Source organism: Dermacentor silvarum, chromosome 1, assembly GCF_013339745.2.
Source record: "Dermacentor silvarum isolate Dsil-2018 chromosome 1, BIME_Dsil_1.4, whole genome shotgun sequence".
Lineage (NCBI taxonomy): Eukaryota > Metazoa > Arthropoda > Arachnida > Ixodida > Ixodidae > Dermacentor > Dermacentor silvarum.
The window spans coordinates 264,930,839-264,952,789 of record NC_051154.1 but is presented as its reverse complement, the minus strand read 5'-3'; positions in this window follow the sequence as shown (position 1 = coordinate 264,952,789).

The window sequence follows — 21,951 nt, the reverse complement described above, 5'->3', positions numbered from 1 at the left end:
ACGAGCGTCTGGGGCGGCGCATGCTTTGCAGTGAGGCTCCCGACGTGGAAAAATACTGCGGCGGCGCTGCGGTCGAAGTGGATTGGGCCGCATCAAGGTCGCGCCGTTGGAAACTGCTGGCGATACTGCTCGGCAGGGTCATTCGTACTACTTCGCGCGCTGGTATTTGCGTTCAGACCGCTCAAATGGGGTTCATAATTACATATGACATATATTTGTGCCTTAGGAATAAATTACTTTCATTCTCTTTATTTATTTTTTATTATTGTTTAATACCGCTCGGTCATTGCGCGTGCATTGCGGCCACAGTGTCGGCTTTCATTCTACGATGTTATGGCACGGTTCCTTTCGGAGAAAAACTATTTTTCTCTTTCTTCAAGCAGCATGTATCTCTCGTGTGTATTGCGCATAAAGTTTTTCATCAGTAGGTCCTGCGAAACGCAGAAGGAGAAACATATGCAACCTTCCTGCTTGCCGTTTCAAGCAAATAAAACATAGCTGCCCCATCCGGCGCCTTAATTGTCCTCAGATTTACGGGAAGTATTGTTATAGAAAAAAAAAGCTGCAGCGCAACATTTCATTCAAATTTTCGACTTTCTCGCGTAGCAGAATGCGGTGTAATCGGTAAGGGGTCATTTATTGCAGTCGGACCTTGAGCGCCGAAAACGGTTTTAGTTAATTAAATCAAATCAAAGGGGAATTGTATATATAAAAATGCGTACAAAATATTTGGTAACATGTAGCCTAAAGCGGCCATTCTATATGCTAATCTTTGGCCGTAAGCCGTACGTGGAATTTTTTTTTCCTGTCGATACTTCAAAAAAAGAAAAGAAAAAGAAAAGAAAGCCTGCGCGGTAGCCTAATTAGTGGCTATATAGTATAGTGGATACGGTCTTGAGCTCGCGGGTTCAGTCCAGGTCGCGGAATTCGATGGGAACGAAATGAAAAAAGACTCGGGTACTTCTATTTAGGTGCACGTTAAAGAATCCCAGGTGGCAAAAACTATATAAACCGGGTGCCTTAATCATATCGTGGTTTTGCCACGTAAAACCGAAGAACTTTGCTTATATTAAAAAAGAAAAAAGCAGGTGGCTGCGTTCTTCGGCTTATTTCTGGAGGTGTCAACAACATAAATTATTCTCGAGTCTGATTTCCGAGAAAAACATGTTACGCTTATCCTACATTTCATGCATAAATGTAATGCCGTTCCCAAATGTATGACCGCTTAACTCAGCAGCTTGTATATTATAAACAGCTGCTTTCAGTTATTCGGTGCACTATCATAACGACCATAATGAAACAATTAAAGGAACGGCATGTCTCACATACACGTAGAGATATGTGCAGATCTGCATGTTGCGTTCGTTGAAGAAGATAAGTGTGGCACCACACGGCGCACTCAGTTTTAATGGGTTGAAAACACGGTGAGACTGTCAAAAATCCTTGTCTGAATCAAGTTAGCAGACTTACAGGCTGCCCTAAAACGGGGCGTTTATATTGATTGAGAGCTAGGAACTTGTTAAGCAGGACTTATTACCACCTCTCGGTTAATTCTCTCAGGAACTGCGCCTCTGCGCAACAGCCACGACTCTCCGGCAGCACAATCATTCGGAATAACAGTCCTCACTTGCATACAGTCACTCACCTTTGCGACTTCAATAGTGCTGTTATGCGTTACATTCGAACGGAAACTATTCGGCGTCCTACACACAACACACACACACACACACACACACACACACACACACACACACACACACACACACACACACACACACACACACACACACACACACACAACACACACATATATATATATATATATATATATATATATATATATAATATATATATATAAGATACAAGCGGTTTTGTTTGCCTGCTATGGATATTATTTCTGCGAATGCGAGTTTTATTTGCAGTATTCACTAGTAAGTGTGTTTGTTACTGCAAACACGTGCGCTTATTCCGGTCGGGAGTTCTCACTTTTTCAATTATTGCATTTAGAAGATTTGTTATTTTTTCACTTACATATATATCGTGAATATATATGTCTATGTACCCTTTCATTTAATTACCTAGAAACATATTGTTCGTTCTTCTCGCCATGCAGTTAATAAACCTGGTTTATTTCACTCTAATATTGTTTTCTTGGATCATTGTCCCTGATCAATATCCAGCAACAAGAAGCGCGCGTAAATTGACACGGTATCAATAATAAAGTTTCAACGTAGCCTTCATGGTGCGGAGATACCAGTTACTTTTAGAGGACAGTGGTAAAAACAGCAGTTCACCTGGCTAAAACTACATTTGGTACCGGCCGTCAAGAGTCATGGGCACCCCGAAGCAACTAAAAGATTAAAAAAAATGTACTGCACAGAGGTTCTGCGAGAAAAACTTGGCGTCCCGCGTTCGCTAGCAGACGACGCGCTTGACAACGACAGCAAAATTGAAGACATCGCGTTGTATAATCCATGCCTCAAATATATATGTTTGGCAAAAGTGTGTAAACATAAATTTGCAGCTGAAATAAAGCACTATTTTAAGAGCGTACTATGCGCAATCGGCCTCGGCACCCGCAGCGAAAGTACGTTGGATATGCCGCGGAGCGCGTCTCCGCCCCAATCCAGTTCGCTCGCAGCGCCCTCGCACTATTTTTCCACACGCGGCGCCTCAGCGGCAGAGCGCCGTTCGGCCCACTCGACCATTGTCTAGTACACTCGAGGGGGAACGCATCCTCGACCAGGGGGGCGCGGGTACCAAGCATGGACTTCCTCCATGGTACCAAGCACACAGCTGTGGCGCGCAGTTCCGGCCGGGGAAGGGAGCTGTCCGATCGGTTTCCCTCTCTCCGGTAGAAGCAGTGTCAACCTGAGGTCCGTTCGATTCGCCTGCACCACTGTGAACCAGTTCACGGTGGTTCATGAGAAGTTCACAAATTGTGCAGCTCGATTTCTGTGGTGCAGGCACAGCGCGACACTCAAAACGAATGCCAAGGTGCAGACGCGGTGCAGGCGTTATGTTATGTCCGACTAATGTGCACGAAGTGCGTAAGTTTGAGAGGTCCTGAACTGCAGATATGATCGAATTCTGGGGCGTAAATACACACCACACTTGCGTAGACACATCAGACGTGCATAAGCGGGGTTTTAACGGCGCTCGCGCCCATGTGCTGTGTCGTCTGCTGTGCTGCTGCCGCGCACCTGTACGCCTGCACCAAGGCGGCACCGACAGCGGAGTGGGTGCAGCAAAATCATGAACCAGCCCTGCACCTTTCCTGCACCTTTTGAAACGAACGGCGTGGTTCAGCAGGCGCCATTGCTGCACCGCTGAAACGAATGGCAAGGTGCAGCACCTCGTGAACTGGTTCATGCGGTGCAGGCGAATCGAACGTACTCAGGTACGTTCGATTCGCCTGCACCGCATGAACCAGTTCACGAGGTGCTGCACCTTGCCATTCGTGGGTGGTGTCGCTGGGGAGATTTCTCTCTCGCCGGGAGCTTAGGGGCCACGTGCTCTGAGAGTTGTTGACTCTTAACCGGTTTGTCTCCATTCGGGAGCTTGGGGACCTCGTGATGTGCGGGTGGTTGAGCAGCCGGTTCCTCTACCTCCGCCACCTTGGGAGCCACGTCACCCGCTGGGGGGTGGACTTGCTGGACAGGTTCCTCTCCCTCTGACAGCTCGGACGCTTCTCGATCCGACAGGGAAGGGGATCGGGTGCAAGCTGGAGAGGAGGTGTCCTCGCTGCTCGGAGTGCTCTTGGTCGACGGCGGGGGGGAGGGGCTCTCGGAAGGGCTCGTGGAAGCGGATGAGAGGGGGGGACTGGAGAGCGTACTTGTATGCGGGCTCTTTTCGTCTGCCGCACCGTCCCCTGCTGTGTCAGGCTGCTGGGGGGGGGGGGGGAGGCGAGACCAGTTCGGTGTGCTGTGGCGAACCGGTTGTGGTCTCAGCTTCTCTCAAACTGGAGCGGCTTCGTGATGTGGCTGGTGGGGATGCAGCCTCCCGGTGGGCTGCGGCGACTTTGCGGCGCTTGCGCTTTCGGGCCGTTGCAGGGGTCGGGGCGCCGGTGCGTCTGGGTGAAGGACGGAGGCGCTTGGCAATGCGCATTTTTTTACCCACTGTTCCGACCTTCTCGGATGCAGACTGGAGAGCCGGTGGGTGCAGGTCATGGATCAGGAGCCGTCGAGTGGCTCTGAGGAGAGCCTCCATGTTCCGCGAGCGGCCGGGGGTGCCGCTGGGCGCGAAACCGGACTCGCCGGCCGAGAGGTCCCCCATCGTGAGGGTGCTGGGCTGGATGGCTACATGTTGAGTGTAGCCGCCTAGCTATACGATAACTCAGCTATGGCTAACCGTGAACCCAGGGACACCGATACTATACGATAACTCAGCTATACGATACCCACAGAAGAAGGCATCGCACGAACGCCAACGAGATGGCGGGAAAGGACGACAACCGCTCGCGAAGCCCGATGTGCCGAGGCGGCCGAAGCATAGTGAACAAAGTTCTACGAGCAAGTAGGATGCCCAGACTACCCCGGGATGATATCAAGATAATTGCTCGACCGAAAGACGGGCTGAATATAAGGAACACGTGCGGAATGAGTCTCGACGAGGCGATACGCAAAGAAGTGGTAGTGGGCGACGACGAGATGATCACGATCTGTCCCAATCCCACGCAAAACATACTGGTGATAAGCACACCGGACGAGACAACAGCGACGAAAATCGCTATGATCAAGGTTTTGACGATCAACGGAAAGAGGCACGAGACCAACGCGTACGTTCCGGCGCCCGAGCAAATGGTAAAACGGATTATCCGAAACATTCCCCTGAAGTATACCCAAGACCAGCTCACGCATGCGTTGGTGAACTTGAGAAACCTCTCTTTAGCGTACGCCAAGCGGCTCGGCAGTACGACCACCGTGATATTGTTGTACGAAGGAAACAGAGTCCCCACATGGGCTTACTTCAATAGCATCATGATAAGAGTATCCTTGTATCGGAAACAGATTGACTTTTGCAAGGAGTGCAGCAGGCTCGGCCATCGGCCCGACGTGTGCCCAAGACCGGAGATCAAACTATGCCCGACCTGCGGATCGAATAACCCTAGCAGCGAGCACCAGTGAACGCCCAAGTGCCGGATCTGCGGCGAGGCGCACCCCACGGCCGACCGAATGTGCAAGGCAAAATACAAGTTGCCGCACATAGTGAAGCAGAGAAGGTGGCGGGCGAGAATCAGAGCAGAAATGGAATGCACATTGGAAGATGGAAAGACGACCCCTCGGTGGACCCTATCACCATCGGGATACAGTATGGCGTAGGCAAAAGGCCAAAGTCGCTCGAGATCCAGATCCCTCTCGCCGATAAGAAAACGGAGCCGAAGTCATAACAGACGTAAAAGCAGAAGTCGAAGCCGGAGTCGGAGTGGAAGCGGCAACCGGAACCGAAACCGCCCCCGGCCAGACGGCGTGCGGCCCACACACGGCGAGACACAGACAGGGCCGCGCAAAGTCACCTGGTCCGACATAGTCGCGGGGAGAAATGGATACTGTGTAGAGAGCACCCCCGCCACTGGCAGTACGAGAGGAGCCCCCGATCGCCTCCTGGCGGCGAGGATGGAGAAAATGGAACGAGAGAACAAGGAACTTCGAGAAGAGCTGGGCAGGGCCAGAAAGCAGAACGAACAATCAGCGAGGAAAATCGACGAGCTACAGCAGACGCTGAACGAAATATTGAAGAACATGAGAGGATCCTCTCATGAGAGGATCTCCTCATCCACCTCCCGCGAGGCCGCCGAGCGAGGCGATGTGACCGCGACAGAAGGCGAAGTGGGAGAGATGGACACCTGTTGCGGCGAAGAAGCACCGGCGACGGCGGGCTCCAAGCGCAAAGGCACGAGCGACGCGCCACCTATGGAAGACGCTGTGGACCACGCACAAGCACCGAAGAGACCCAGGTCAGGAGCCAGAAAGATAGACGCGATCGAAGAGATGGTGAACAAACTGACGCACAAGACGGAGCGAATGTTTGACATGCTCCTGACAAGGCTGAACGAATCCGACGCGGGACGGAACGCGCAGTACGCAGCGGTCAACACCCAACTCGCGGACATGAATAAACGAATCGAAGATCTGGAACGCGGGACGATGCAGCTGCAGCAACGGCAACATCACCACCACCTACCCGGAAGGGCCGGGGTACCGTCACCACAAGCGATAAATGTACCGGCCATCCTCACCAGCGGCAACAACGCCAACAGCACCCGCACCGGGGAAGGAGGGATGCACGGACAGTTGTGTCCCCCCAACACCTCTGCATAACAATCATGGCTGTGTCCCGCAAGTCCGACAACAGACGCATAGTCTGGCAGTGGAACTGCAGGGGCTTCAAATACAAAAAAGCAACAATGGTGCAATACATGAAAACGCTTTCAAATAACAAACTTCCTGTCGTGATTGCCTTGCAAGAACCTTTCGACCGGCCCCAGCTTCAGGGCTATGTTACGTGTTGTACCCCCTACGAATGCATGGGGAGGGACGTCAAGGTGTGCACCCTGGTTAAGCGTCGGACGGCCTTCATCGAACACGAACTCGTGCTCCACAAAGAGCCGGACATAGACCACGTCCTGATCGAAGTCGTTCCGAGTAGTGGAAGAAAGAAGACCGGCCTCTTCGTGCTCAACGTATATAGCAGCTCCCCCTCGCAAAGAAACCGCACTCACACTTTCGACGCCCTCTTTCGCGAAGCGATGTCCAAGGCTACCTCCAATCCCTTGCTCATATGTGGAGATTTCAACGCGCCGCACACGCAATGGGCATACGGAGCTGACTCGCCGAAAGGGAAGAGGTTAGCCGGACTGATGAACGAGCTCGGCCTGACCGTACTCAACGAACCGGCTTCGCACACCAGGATCGGACAGGGAGTGTGCCGCGACACATCCCCCGACCTCTCTGTCTGGTCGGGCGCGGACGCGGTCACTTGGTCGAATTCTTTCGAGGACCTGGGGAGTGACCACAGAATCCTGTGTGTGACCGTGGGAGATAATGAAAGTGAGGACGACGTCTGCCGAAAGGCAAGAATCGTGGACTGGGATAGATTCCGGAAAAATAGAGAACGAGACAAGAAGGAGGGCCCGATTGAAGACATCAGCGAATGGTGCAGAGAACTACTCGCGGACGTAGCGAAAGCCACCGATGAGATTGAATGGACGGACTGGCTACAAGAATCCCCCAAAGAAGTAGGAGACAGATCCCGCGGAGCTGGGGACGACGACGCTCCCCAACCATCCAGAGTGGACAGCCGGCTGGCACATCTCGTTGCGGCCAAGAAATCCATGCAACGGAGAGCGAGTAAGCAAAAACTCAGCAGGAAGATACGCAAGAAGATCGCCGAAATCAACCGGGAGATCGAGACGCATTGCGGGCGCCTGTGCGAGCAAGAATGGCAGGAGCTGTGTGACACGATGAACGGCAACATGAGCGTGGGACGCACCTGGAAGATTCTAGGGCACCTGATCGACCCGGGAAGCACTAGAACGGCGACCCGTACAGAGATGGCCAAGCTGCGACACAAGTACAAGGACGACGCTGAAGCCTTCGTGGAGGAGATCGTGCAGACGCACATCACTCGACCGGAAGGGAAGAGTCACCCCGAATACCGCGGGGCTCCCAACGAGGAGCCTTGACGCTGACTTTTCCGTGCAGGAAATTAGAGCGGTCCTCCAGCTATTGAAGACCAAATCGGCACCAGGTCCTCACAGGATCACCAACAAAATCCTGAGGAACCTGAACGACGACGCCATCGAGAAGCTCTGCGAGTACATCAACTCGTGCTGGAAGGAGGGCCGTATTCCGCAAGAGTGGAAGTCCGCGGACGTTTTACTAATACCGAAGCCGGGCAAACCGCTAGAGGTCCGAAACATGAGGCCGATCTCCCTCACGTCCTGCGTGGGGAAAGTGATGGAGCATGCCTGCCTCAACAGGGTGACGACGCTCCTCGAGAAGCAGGACGCCTTCGGCACCCACATCATCGCTTTCCGGAAGAGACTTTCCACGCAGGACGCCATGCTGCAAATCAAAGAACAGGTAGTGAACGCTCCGAGCACTCACGTGCGCGCCTTGCTCGGGCTAGACCTCAAGAGCGCCTTCGACACTGTGAAGCATATAGCCATATTGGACAAGATCAGCCGACTCGATCTCGGGGCGAGGTTTCACCGATATGCCTGCACCTTCCTGAATGAACGCGAGGCGACGGTCAAGATCGACGGGGCCACGCCGCGAACGGTCCGAATGGGCGGTGCGGGAACGCCGCAGGGCTCCGTACTCTCCCCCATGCTTTTCAACCTCGTCATGATCGGCCTCCCGGAGCGTCTCGACGCGATAGAGGGCATCAATCATACGATCTACGCAGATGACGTGACAGTGTGGACCACGGAGAACACGAGCGTTGGCGAAATGCAAGACCGACTGCAGCGGGCCGTCCGGGAGGTGGAGCGGCACCTTGAAGACACGGGACTCGTCTGCTCACCCGACAAGTCAGAGACCCTACTCGACAGACCGCGAAGAAAGGACCCCTCCCGCAGGGCGTGCTCGACGCCCGTCGTTTGGGCGTCCACGTCACGACGAGGGAGGGGACCCGAATACCAACGGTGTCCAAGTTGCGAGTGCTCGGCCTGTGGCTGGAAGAAAACGGTGCCAACCGCGAGCTGGTTTCCCGACTGCAGAAGAAAGTAGCCGCCGCCACGCACCTCGTGCGGCGAGTCGCGAACAAGAGGAAAGGAATGAAAGAACACAACGTGACGAGGCTGATACAGGCGTGCGCGCTGAGCCATATATCGTACGTCGCCGCGTATGCCGACTGGAACAGGAGCGAAACCGACAAGTTGAACGTGGCGATCCGCAGGGCGTTCAAGACCGCCCTGGGGGTACCCCAGTACACGCCAACTCACAGGCTCCTCGAGCTGGGCGTACACAACACGCTCGAGGAGGTCGCTGAGGCGCAGAGAATAGCGCAGCTGGAGAGGCTGTCGGGCACCAAAACGGGAAGACGAATCCTCGACCTGCTGGGGATTCGATATCATGAGGCGCGGGGACTGAAGGAAACACTGCTACCGGAAGTCAGGGACGCCATACAGACGGAAAACATGCCGAAGAACATGCACCCGGTGCATGACGTGCAAAGACGTAAACGAAGGGCGGTAGCAATCCTCGAGGAGCACGGAAGACGAGAAGGCGTCCTCTTTGTCGATGCAGCCAGGTACCCGCGGCCCGCCGGTAACGTTGATGGCGACGAGGGACGACGACCACCATCGCCACTACAACGAAATGTGCGAGACGAACCGGGGATGCCAACACCACCATCTCTACTACTACTACGACAAAAACGGCAGCAGCAACAGCAGCAACATCAATGACACGGCCGGCCGACGGCGGCGGAGCCCGCCTTCTCCATGGCGGTCGTAGATACGAAGGGAAGGATCCGAGTCACGGCATCAGCTAGGCTGCCGTCGGCCGAAGCAGCGGAGGAGATGGCCATAGCCCTCGCGGTACTCCACGGAGATACGGAGGATAGCCTGATCATAAGCGACTCCAAATCAGCGATCCGGAACTACGCCAAAGGTTGGGTGTCCGCGGATGTGGCACGCATGCTCAACGCCAGAGCCGGAGACTTCGTGTCCGGCAGGATTACGATCAAGTCCCTCAAATGGTTCCCCGCGCACGTCGGGGAGCTTGGTACTAAAGAAGACAGCCGCAACAACAACAATACTAAAGGCCGAAAACACACCGCCATCCCGCCCAACCACAACGAGCGTGCCCATCTCGTCGCGAGGCAACTTACCCGCCGCGACGCGATCACCCAGAGGGCAGCCGCCGTTGTTGTGCGGGACCCCAGCGGAGGAATTATCAACACAACCCAAATCGCGGCGGACGGAGCTGGGGGCCACGGGGACGCCGACTGTGATATCGAGGAGTTTCCGGCCTCGTACCGAGAGGTTCTTGCACACTACAGGAAAGAACGTATGACATATCCACAACCCCACGGGCGGCTGGACAGGTCCCAGGCAGTCGACCTGAGGCGGTTGCAGACGGGCACTTTCACCAACCCCTATCACCTGCACCGCCTGTGGCCCGCGCTGCACCCGTCGCCCGGCTGCCCGTGGTGCGAGAACGAACGGGCTGATATGGCCCATATACTTTGGGAATGTCAACGCCCTGAAGAAGAAGGACCAAGAGGAAGGGGGAAGATAACAGCAGGACCCTCTGAAGCGGGGCGCCTCGCTGAGAGATGGCAAGCCGCCCTCCTCAGCGAGGCACCCGAGGACCAGGAGTGGGCTGTCCAGCGGGCCAGGGCCATTGCCGAGGATCTCGAAAGATTTTTCTCCGGCGATGGACCCTTGGCAGCCTAGCCCCGGGCACCAACAGCCTTAACCGCTTCACAAATAAAGTTTATTCCTATCCTATCCTAGAGCTAAGGTTCCTAACGTCCCACTCCCTTGGGAGCCCTGATAAGGGCTACGCTCAGAGCGTGGTCGTGGGAGGGGAACAAAGCGGCGCAAGGGAGCAAGAAAAACACGTCTTGCTCCGGCGAGTGCGCGGCGAGATAGTCCGTGAAGACAGGGACGCGCTGCCACCACCAGCAGTAGAGGGTCGACGCTGCAAAAAAATTTTGACAGCAACGTGATCTTTTTGAAGCGTCGGCCCTTGGTAACACAAGGATTGTTCGATAATTTTCTAGCCATCAATCAAAGGTGACTACTGTGTGGTTCACGGTGCAGTCCGGACGAAGCCCTGGCCGCTTTGCATCTTTAAACGTGGAGTTGCAGTGGCACGCTGCGCACGTTTTCGGCACCATGCCCATGTAGAGCTACCATTGCAGTTGCAATGGGGTACAAGGCATGAGTGTTGGCACCAGTACGCCTCGTATACCTTTTAGCGGCAAGAGCATCCAGTTACACTCTTGTTTCTTGCGCAGCACTTCCGGTTCACCTCCTGAGACGACCGGGGACGAAATTAAAAATAAATCATAAACAAATATAAAAACAATAGTACAGCACAAAATTCATGGGTTTCATTATAGATATGATATCAGAGCAAATGTTTAGTTACAAGTTGAGTTACTCAATGTCTGGAATAATTTGAATTATTAAGGAATCACTGATTACCGTACACCAAAGAACAGAATCGCAGACTTCAAAGACCCCTCACGTGAGCACGAGTTTGGCGAAATTCCTGGAAACTCCTAAGTGGAAAGCGGAAGTAATGACGTCACTAATTACGTCCCACACAAGAAGTTGGCGTGATAGTTACCGCTAATTAATGGAAAAGAGTTGCCTGGCATAGATTGAACATCTGCCTAGCAGAGCGGATGTGACGTCACTCCCTCCTCTCTCGTTTCTTTTCTCCCGGCGCGCACCTGCTCGCTCGCTCGCAACAGCTGCACGCGCGCGCTCGTTACATGCTCTGATGTCATCATCGGAGAGGGCGCCTAAGGTGCGCTTCATGCACCGCTCGCTAGGGGGCTACGCCCCACCAGGTGGCGCGTGCTGTGCTTCCTCCTCGCCCTCCCTCGCTCCTCCTCTGCGTATCGTGCCAGGGGAAAGAGGTTCGCTCGCTTGCTCCTTGGAGTTCGGTTCCTGCGTTGCATTAACCATGGAGGTAGTCGACGAGGAAGCCACCGGGCCAAGCACAGCCTACCCAGAAGAAGAAGGATACCTATAGATTTTTTGAGCCGCTCTTTAAAAAAAAACAGTGGATTAGCTCGGCTATGCCAGGATATACGTAGCGTTAGCAAAGGTTTTAGCAAAGGTTCAGCTGATTATTCTTAGCTTTCCTGGTTGTCTAGATTGTCAAGGATTAGCTTGATTGTCATGCTTACTGCTGCTACAATGACACACACGCGGTATACGTATTATGTGGCACATGTATATTTATTTTTGCTCAACGTCACGTTGCTTCTCTATTGCCACAAAGACGGCTCGGTGATCAGTGTAGTAACACGCTGCCGTCTCTATGGCCCCAACACAGTATTTGGAGTTGTCTGTCTGTCTCTGATAGACAAGATCAATGGTGCTTCCCCATTGGGTCGTCTGTGCAGTTGGAAGAGTGGCTAAGTCGAGGTTAAACTTGTCCTTCAAAGGAACACAAAGAGAGTCTGGAGCACGATTGAAGTCACCAGCCACCACACACAGTTCACTTGCCGCCCGACTAGGTATACACGTAGCCACTACGTCTATAGTGTCTTTAACGGAATTGTTCGGTGGCACATACACGGCTTCGATTATCGCACCACTTTCGTCAAGCTGAACGACACAGGCTTCACCCTTAGGCACCGCTACGTTTGGCAGTTCACTGGCAGCAATCCTATTCCTGACATAGATGCAGACTCCCGAGCTTCTGGTAGCGTCAACACGACTGGCATAAGCAACCATGCTAAACTCCGGGATTGTGACAGCTTGTGATCGCGTGGCAACACCAACCTCTGTAAAGAGGAGAACATGAGCAGTGGTCAAGAGGCAGTCACCACGAACGTCCGCCATATGGCAAATCAACTCCAGCGCAGTGTCAGACGGCGACTGCACAGCACGCAAGCGCCGGCGCCAGTGCGTCTACCACGGCTACGACGTCACTCCTCTGAAATGCGCAGACCGGCGGCGGTGAGTCGCGCGCGGCGGCGGCGGAGTGCGCGAGAGGTGCCGGCTCCGGTGGCTCCGGTGCGCAAGCCGTGTGACATCACTGATCCTTCCGCATGCGCAGCACGGTTCTTGATGTGCCGCGCGAAACGGGCTTGGCTAGGCCAGTGTAGTTGACGCTACAAAACGAGTGAGCCGTGGTTGAGTAAGTGAGCGGCCGTTCTTTCGGAGAGAGGAAGACCGTTCTTTCTAGTTCAGTGAGCCGTGCCGAAGTGTTCCGTCAGAGCCGGGTCTTCTGCTGGGCTTCGAGGTTTCGATTTCTGACCGGCGAATGGTGGCTGGCGTGGGCAGACTCGCGCTACTCGTACTCGCTCGCAGTGTGTTGTGTGCGCAGCAGTCCCTGTGGTTTTTGTGCGTCCTATGGTGTGGCACCCGATGCCACCGAAGGGAGACGTAAAGAAACCTTAATTGGCAAAGGATGGTACCGTTCGTTGCCTGCTGTGTTCGAACGATGTCTCACGACTCTCACCGATCGCACATCGTGCGCTGGTGCAACAACACTTCGAAGATGGTCTTCCGTGTCTTTAAAGACAGCAGGTGAACGTACAGCTTACGTCCTGGTCTTCATTTGTGATAATTATGTAGTCATGAAAATGTCCCCCATGGCATCCACTTCTGTGCATTTTCTGAGCGTGTATCACCAGCACGTCAATAAAACGAGGCCAACGATCTGTTGTGTTGTAATAGAACTTAACTTTTTTTCTTGTCCTGGCGCATGATGGCATGATCGCCAGTATCGCGCGTGCGCTCATGAGAAGAAAAAAACTAAAAACAAAACGAAAGGTACGTGCGGCAGTTTTCTGGATGTTTCGTACGAGTTTTGTATTGTACTGCAAGAAATGATTTCGACATTCATTTGGAAGGCGTTACAGCTCACTCACATTATAGTGAGCGTGTGTATGTGCATAATTGAATGAAGTTGAAAGATAATGTACAATAATTTTGTGTTCATATTTTCACCAAAGTTGATTTTAAAGTACCACAAAAACAGAAAAGCTCCTGTAATGACAATAAGGTTACATTTTTTTTTGTCTGAAAAAAATACGTCGCATTGTGCCTGTTAGAGTATCATACGCATTTTATCCCCAATATGAGAAAAGAAAGTTTCATTACAACTGAAAATTCATGCTTTTAAAATATGTAAGAATATTCTCTAAACATAGCGAAAATACCAATACCACGGTTATTCAATTATGCATATATCGTTTTTAGAGAGTATGAGTAAAAACTATAGAGTATGCATACCACAGGTTACACATTTAAGTGAACCGGTGAGCTGTTCGAATGAACCGGTTCATTTCAGTGAGCTGAGCCGTTCCAACCAGCTCACTGAAGTGAGCCGTTTTGCCCATGTCCGGTACCTGTCCATCGCCAAAGAATGTGGCCAGGAGCCAACAGGGAGGACAATGTTACGAGCAGCCAGCGGCCAGCAGCAGCAGGAAAAGCGAAGGAAGAGGCAAAGAAGAATCGCTTTAATATTACACTGTTACACGATGTAAGTGTAACCGGGGATGGAAACACCTGTGCTTCTCCGACATAGGAAATAACGCTTCTCATTCGCAACGTGCGCTGGTTAAATCGATTAGTTCGTTTGCAGTGTTTTCTCTGCGTGCGCGTGTTTGCACTCTTTCTTTTGTTTCAACAAAGACGAGGTTGCAGACGCCATCAAAACTAGTCTTTGGGGATTCGCATAAAGGCGAGCCAAAAGCATATTTTTCTCGTGTCCTTCGGGAACGCTCATTGGCTCAACCATGCTGCGATCCTGCGTTAAGAGACCATCCGAACGGCCCGTGGTTGTTTCGGATGGGATCGCTCTCTCTTGTTTTGCCAGGGACAATGTTTCCTGATATTACCTATTGGGAACACTGCCACCTTCATTTTACGTATGACGGCGTGGGTGACACTTTTGCCAGGTTTCTTCACAATATTAATCTGAACCACTGGCCCCTTTTTTTACGTGCGACGACGTGGGCAATGCTCCGTCGTGGGTAGTCCGGGCATTGCACTCTCGCCGGGACGAAAGCCCTTCTTAACGAATGCCAAAAACAGACCGACCACTCTAGGCCAGTCCGGCTTCCTGCGAGGGATTGCGGGATTTCTAGGCGTCAGCAGTTCGAGTTAATCTATCGCATCTCAGGTAGCGTCCGCGTGCGTGATAACTTGGAGCACGCACAACCTGCTTTTATATGCATTCGAAACTTTGCAGAGATAAGCGGTAAGTATACTCTTGCAGGGGTAGCATTCTTTGCCTCATTCTAGGCACTTCGTGGTAGATCGGTGCAGGTTGCTGTCTCCCGTCACTGCGAGTCTCTTCAACGCCGCAGGACGGCACTGTAGCCGCTGTATGCGCTGCATAGCATCCGTAAAGGTTAATAAGTAGACGCAAATGGCGAGACCTGTATACAGTGATTACACGAGAGAAGGGGAAAATAGCTGTACGTGAGACGCAAAAGAAAAGTAATAGCTTCGTCGACTAAAGAAAGAAAGAAAGCTAACGAGCAAGGCTATCTGATTTCATTCGAAAGGTAGGCCCTAAAGAGGCACACGTTCCCATTTTCTTCATATTAAAACAAAGAATAAGAAGAGGACAATAATTTGCAGTTACATACAATCTATACTGAACAAATAAGTTTTTCAATGTTCTTCTTTTTGTTTGTTTTTGTTTGTTTTTTGGTTTAATTGAATATGTAATACTTCAAAACATTAAGTAAAAGTTTACGTACACAATTCATCATCAATACAGATCTGTGTCAGCTGAGGAAAGCCCTGCTGTAGATCTAGTAAGGAACTTGCCCAAAGGCACAGAAATGGATCGCTTCTGTGTTATAATAATTCCTGCAGCAGACAGTAAAGAAGCCGGTATGAAATTGACCGGTGGTACGAGACACGTAGATGAGATAAAAAAATGCTGGTAGTTAGTAGAACGCCGCCGCGTACAGTGTACTTTACAGGCTTTTTAATTATGACCTATACGGGAGAGGCGGGAAGAATGGGATAATTTTCAGGTTTAAACTTTTTGCTTTGTTTCTTTTTTGTTTTTTGTTTTGGTTACATACAAGCTGAACTGCTCTAAATTTACACCAATATTTGTCTACATTAACACAGATGCTTTGAGGATATTTGGGAAGCTCTGGAAAAAAAATCATCTTGCACGCGACGTAATAGGTCCGACACCACCTTTTTAAGAAGTGGGACATCGCGTTGGAGGAATTACTTCGTGTCCCAAATAATACGTAGCTCTCTGTACTGCCTGTAATTTATTTCTGAAGCTTGCTTTCCGGTCTTCCTTTGCGGCACCAGCCGCTTCACTTTGCACATTTTGCACAATACGTATATTAGAAAGATTGTGTATTAACTACCACACACAACACGGAGAGAAGAAGTAAATGACAAGAGAGATCATGAATATGATAATGGTTCCCTACCTGCCAAAAAACATGTATCCCAGACAACATGAAGGACGAAGACATAGCAGAGCCAAGGAGATACAGAAAAGGCTTGGACAAGATAAAGCAGCAGCTTTTGTAGACGCTCCTAGATTCAAACGCTGGAAAGGATTCAATGCAGTCATAGTAAATCACAAAGAATAATGTGTAACAAGCGTTACAATAAAGACAGAAAATACAGAAGCAGCAGAAGAAAGGGCGATAGCACTTGCAATAACACAAACTGAAGCATAAATAATAATCATTGACTCACAGGCAGCAATTCGCAACTACGCAAATGGCCGAATCTCCCCCGAGTGCACTACAGATATAATTGAAAGGAGCAAAAAAAATACAAGCACGTTCATTTACTATGGACACCTGCCCATACTCCGACCTCACCGGGGGACGGCGGAAACAACGAGGCGGCACACAACGCAGCCCGAGGGCTAACCGAACTAGTTGCAACAAATATTGGCGCCGTCAACTGGGGGGCCGCCGAAGAAGGTGAGCACGGAGATTGGGAGTGGGGAAACAGATTGGCCAAATACAAAGATATAACAACAGATTATAAAATGCACAGGTTTATTTTTCCACCACCTCATCAAAAACTAAATAAATCGCAATCTGTCCAGTGGCGGCAGTTACAAACGAGGACATACTGTAATCCAGTAATGTAGAATATACTATATCCAGATATATTCGAAACAAACGAATGCAAGTCATGCGGCTGAAGAGCAACTCTTGAGCATATGCTGTGGGAATGCCAAGGGCTGACGAGTAGCAACGGGGAGACAGCCTCTAGTAAAAGCCTCCGCGCGCGTTGGTGTGCTGTGCTGCTCAGCTCAGCCCCAGATCAACTGTGGGCAGTCCAGCGGGCCGACGACGCCGCCAGAGCCCAAGGGCTCGTGGCAGACGCTTAGGCCGGGTGAAGCCAACCCTATTAACTTGCCGGACAAAAATGAAGTTTTTAGCTACCTACCTACAAGTCTGCGGTAGCTCACGTGCTGTGGGCTTTTGTACTATTTCTTTTCATTTATGAAGCAAGGGACGAAAGGAGATGCCACGATGAGAGGCGCATTGGTCAGAGATGACGCACAATAGAGCAATACCAGGAATCTGGGACATCGCCGAACAGCGCCTCTAGCGGCCGCCTCTGAAAACATGCGCATTTTCTATGGGAGAGCGTCGTTTTTCCCAAATAACTAATCATAGAAGCCATCTTTCAAAATATTACTGTGGAAATAGGCTCTAGGAGCTTAGCCCGACATTTCATGCAAGCGGTACCATTACTTACGACAGAAAACCCGTTCCAAATTGCGGGCGAAGTTCGAAGTATGGGAGTCTATGGAAAAGGCCAAATTTTGGAGGCTTTTTTGGCCAGTAAAAAGCAATTTGCGATGAGCCTATTGCATCGATCGACGTATTATTGGGGATTGATCAACTTCAATGACTCGGCTTTCAGCTAGTTGCAGCAGCAACTCTTGAAAGGCCAAAAAAGTCGTTCCAAAATCGCAGTTTTCATAACAAGGTCGCAGAATTTATTGTGGTACGTATATATACCTAGTTTTTGCCTCTGGCAGCAGTCAAGCCGATAGCCGAGCGTTCTGCGCGACCACCGATTAGGTTCGCTGATACCACGATTGGCAGCTCGCAGGTTCGAAGCCAGCGGCGCCGCTATTTTTTTTATCACTTTGTCGCTGCTTAGTTTGGCCGTTTCCCGCCAGATGGCATATTCCGAAACGCAGGTCATTTAGTGGCGGTTCTTGTTTCGTTTCTTTCTACTGTACCAACGTCTTCCTAAAAAAAAATAGCTGGCTGGTTTCGTGAACATGCGAACGTGCTTCCAAACTTCTTTTGCACTTTAGGTGTAATGTATTTTAGACAATAAACCCAACTTTGTGTTTTCAAAGTTGATTTCTTTCTTAAGGCAAACATTTATGAAGACATTACTAAGAAATATTTTTGCCTATTCAGCTATGTCATGGAAAGGCGTGTTTGTGAGACTGTTGTTCAGCCTGAAACGTACCACAAAAATAAATAGCTTCCCGTGAGTGCAATTAAAAGACGCAGAAGTAGAAAACTTGGCTGCAGCCCCAGACGTAGTATTCTTACAAAGGAATACAGAAGCTATTTGACTGAGTATATTTGCATTATATCAAAGCAGAATTTTTGCGTACCAGATCTTCGGTGCAAATGAAGGCTGTCCGAATTATTTCACAAGCTTTTTTGCTTAGTACAAACCAATACCTCGAAACATAAACATTCTATCCTCAATATGCAGCGCACGTGTCTTATCATTTGAACCATTCCCATATACCTTCACGAAATTCCCGAAATACTAAAGGTCTTCATATCCTTTTACCACGACGTATTGTAAATAATGCGAAAAGACACCGGGGCGTGTCAATGTAGTTTGTCGTGTAAACATAGAGAACTATTCCAATCACAGACCACACCCTTCTTGAGTTATGCCCACAAAGCGTTGCAAGAAGACATTTTTTTCGGCTAGAATCACCAAAGTTACTATGGCATTCTGCTGTTCTGTTCTTAACTAACTCTATTGCTGAATCAGATCGCAGCACCATGATATAATTACTGGTACAATTCTTCAGTAATTCTGTAAGAATTTTCTCCTACGCTAAATTTAACGTGTTTGGACAATTGAAGAAACATGAGAAAGGACCGTGAGGCTTGCAGAATTGTTCCCTTATTAGAATCGTTTATCACCCATATCGGTACGGTGGTATTGTCATGATCACTCCAGCGTCCACGGACACCATTTATCACTTTACTGCCTGTAAAAAAAATACAAAAGTGTCGTTCCTTGTGCGTGAGTAGCACAATCGCAACTGATCTTTTCATATGGGCCCACTAAGCTACACCTTCCCTTTTCTGCCATGGTGCCACAAGAGATGTCAATTTCACCCTTGAATTTCTCCCTTTCAGTTTGCTAGAAAGTATAGGGACGTACACAAGACGAACAGGCAAAGTTTTGAAGTAGTCCTGAGATTTTAGTAAAATTTCATAGGCAATGTTATTATCCTTTATTTGTTTACATATTTATTACACCTGATTGGTGATAATAATGACGTGCTACATAATAGTTCAGTTCTTCTACTTAATAAGTCATGTCTGAGTCTGCTGTCCTGAAAATTAACCAGGTGTAAGCACTGCATGACGTTGGCTGGAAGGCCATTCATTAAAAAAAATTGTGTGCAGAATAAAGAAAATGCAGGTGTTCAATCGCACAGTCGCCGCCAAAAGTTTACGCGGCCGAGGTTCTGCGAATAAGTTCATTTTCAACGCAGCTACCCCGCAGCCAGTAAAACTATGCAAAACTTTTGTTTTGTTTACTCTAGACCAGTATACGCTGTAAATCCGAATACTACGATGCGTGACTAAGGCGTAGAAATATAAATATTTTTTCACCTTCTGGGGTACGAAAGCTTGTGACGCTGACTATACGTTCTGAAGGCGAGGTTGCTTTTTAGCTTATTCGTGATGACAAGCGCCGAGCTCTTGGTGATGGGATATTGGAGCGTAGAATTGTAGAACTTGTGCAAGCGCAGGCGACTTCACGACGCAAACCTAGCGATCGAAGCTCAGAAGGAGGAATAAACATTTATTGTAGAGCCAGCACTTTATGATGGCCGGGCCTGAGCCTCCCATGAGGGGACGTCGAGGGCTTGCCTCGCCGCCGCCTCACGGGCGTGCTGGGTCGGCCAGGTTTGGTCGTCGAGGGCGGAGCTCCGCAGAGCCTCACGCAACCTCGAAGAGGGGGTCGTGGTGTTAATGTGAGTGTACTGTGCTGGGCACTCCCACAGCACATGCGGAAGCGTAGCCGGGTGAGTGCCACACTCCGGCAGTTGGGTGTACTGTAGACTTCAGGGAATATAAGGTGGAGGCGGGCGAGTGAAGGGTACGTATTTGTAGCAGACGCAGGGTGGTAGCCTGCGCCCAGCTGAATTTGGGGTGAGGTGGGGGGAAAGATCGGCACAGTATGCGTTTAGTTTATTAACACTGATGATAGATGAATAGTCAGAGTAAATGAATGTTACTGTCTAATTCTGGACAGACTCGAGTGTAATGCATACGTTCTAGATCACAGTAGGTTCCATACTGATTCCATACTACGCATTCCTATTCGAATTTTGGCCTGTCTTAAGCCTACTGAGTCTTAAGTAATGAAAATAGGTAGGAAATTGCTTCTTGGGATGTAGCCGAGGCCATGGTAGATGTGATTAGTAATGCGCTATATGTGAGTAGGCTGACTGGGATTATTGCATGAAGTGCGCCAACGTACCTACGTAAAGCCATGGTGGAAATTATGGAGCCCTTTATTGTAAATATTTTGAAGTCATCTGAGAGTGCCTCTGGTAAAAAGTTTTAAGTTTATTAATATGAGGACTGATTAGCCTTCTGTTAAGCTGTTAGGAAAAATGCCATGTACGAAGTGCTATTGTGGTTAAAATTACAACGTTATCAGCGCTTCCAAAAGAAAGTGACTGTACAAGTCCATTTTTGTCGGGCGTTCATGTCACCTAGGTACCACCGCCTGACCCAAGACCTTTATGTTTTAAAATCTGCCCCGATGACGTAAGTTACGATGCGGAAAAAAACAAATACCCTTTCTAAAGAATGAACCATAACAGCTTCCCGACAAAGCGCAGTACGTTGCCGCAAGTCGTCATTTGTGATAACGATAAGAGCGACAGCCCGTCGTTAAAAATGACTTGTCACTCCCCGGTTTTTCTTTTTTGCTCAAGGATGCAACTAACCCGTATAAGGGTAATCCCTCCCTTCGCATGATGCTTGCGACCTTTCTGGTTCTGGACAAGCGCGTTGTTTGTGTATATTTCAGGCGCTTGGCATCGAAAGGCTTAAACCTTTAAACAGCGAAAGGCTGTCACAGTCGCTTCGGTAGCTGCACGGAAAGCGCGGACAATCAGTCTACTTTCAGCACACGCGCTCTCAACCAAGACATATTTGCGAGAAAGGGGCTTCTATATTACCCATAGCGAGAAATGTATCCACAGATTACACCTCATTATCCCGATGTGTTTATGAGCCGCGCTCTGGGCCTGTATTCCGTGCTATGACAAAAAATATAGTTTGTGCAGTGTCAGTAGCCTAAACATAAAACAGGAAATTGAAGTCATCAGATCAACTATCATATATCATACATTGAAAGAAATAAAACTGAAACTGTACTTCATAATACTAGCACTGCAAACTTTTATGCATGTGATTCATTTCAATTTCCTATCTGTTCCAGGGTAGAAATATGCTGTTCAGTTGGTAAATACAGATTATTTTGCAAAATTTGCTAAGAATATTTGCCTCCAACATATTTTCCTATTGGTCATGCACATTTCTGTCTATCAAATATATGGTCGAAACATCACAAAGTCGAATTGTGAATCATTGAAAAGTTAAACTGGCTTCTCCACATAGGGGAAATGCCGTAGGAATTTGAGAATGTAATAATACACAATCATTTGGTTGCATAAACTTCCTGGCTATAGGCATGTAATGAAAAGCTCAAATGTATTACACGGCTTTGTCTTTTCGCGGCAATTTCATCCACTGCATTTATAAAGCAATGTACGTTTTTTTTTATTTTAGCGCGAGTCCAAAAACACATAGCAACTTATATACCAAAGCGATATGAGTTTCAAAAGCTTGTTAATTAGGTTGTCATTTGAGCAAATAAAACGAGAAACTTTCATGCACAGACTAAATAAGCGGCTAAGAGGAACAACTGACTAGTTATTTCAGAAGAATAACTGAGTTTAGCTACGTAGTGTTAAACTATGTAGCTTTAAATAATGCGCA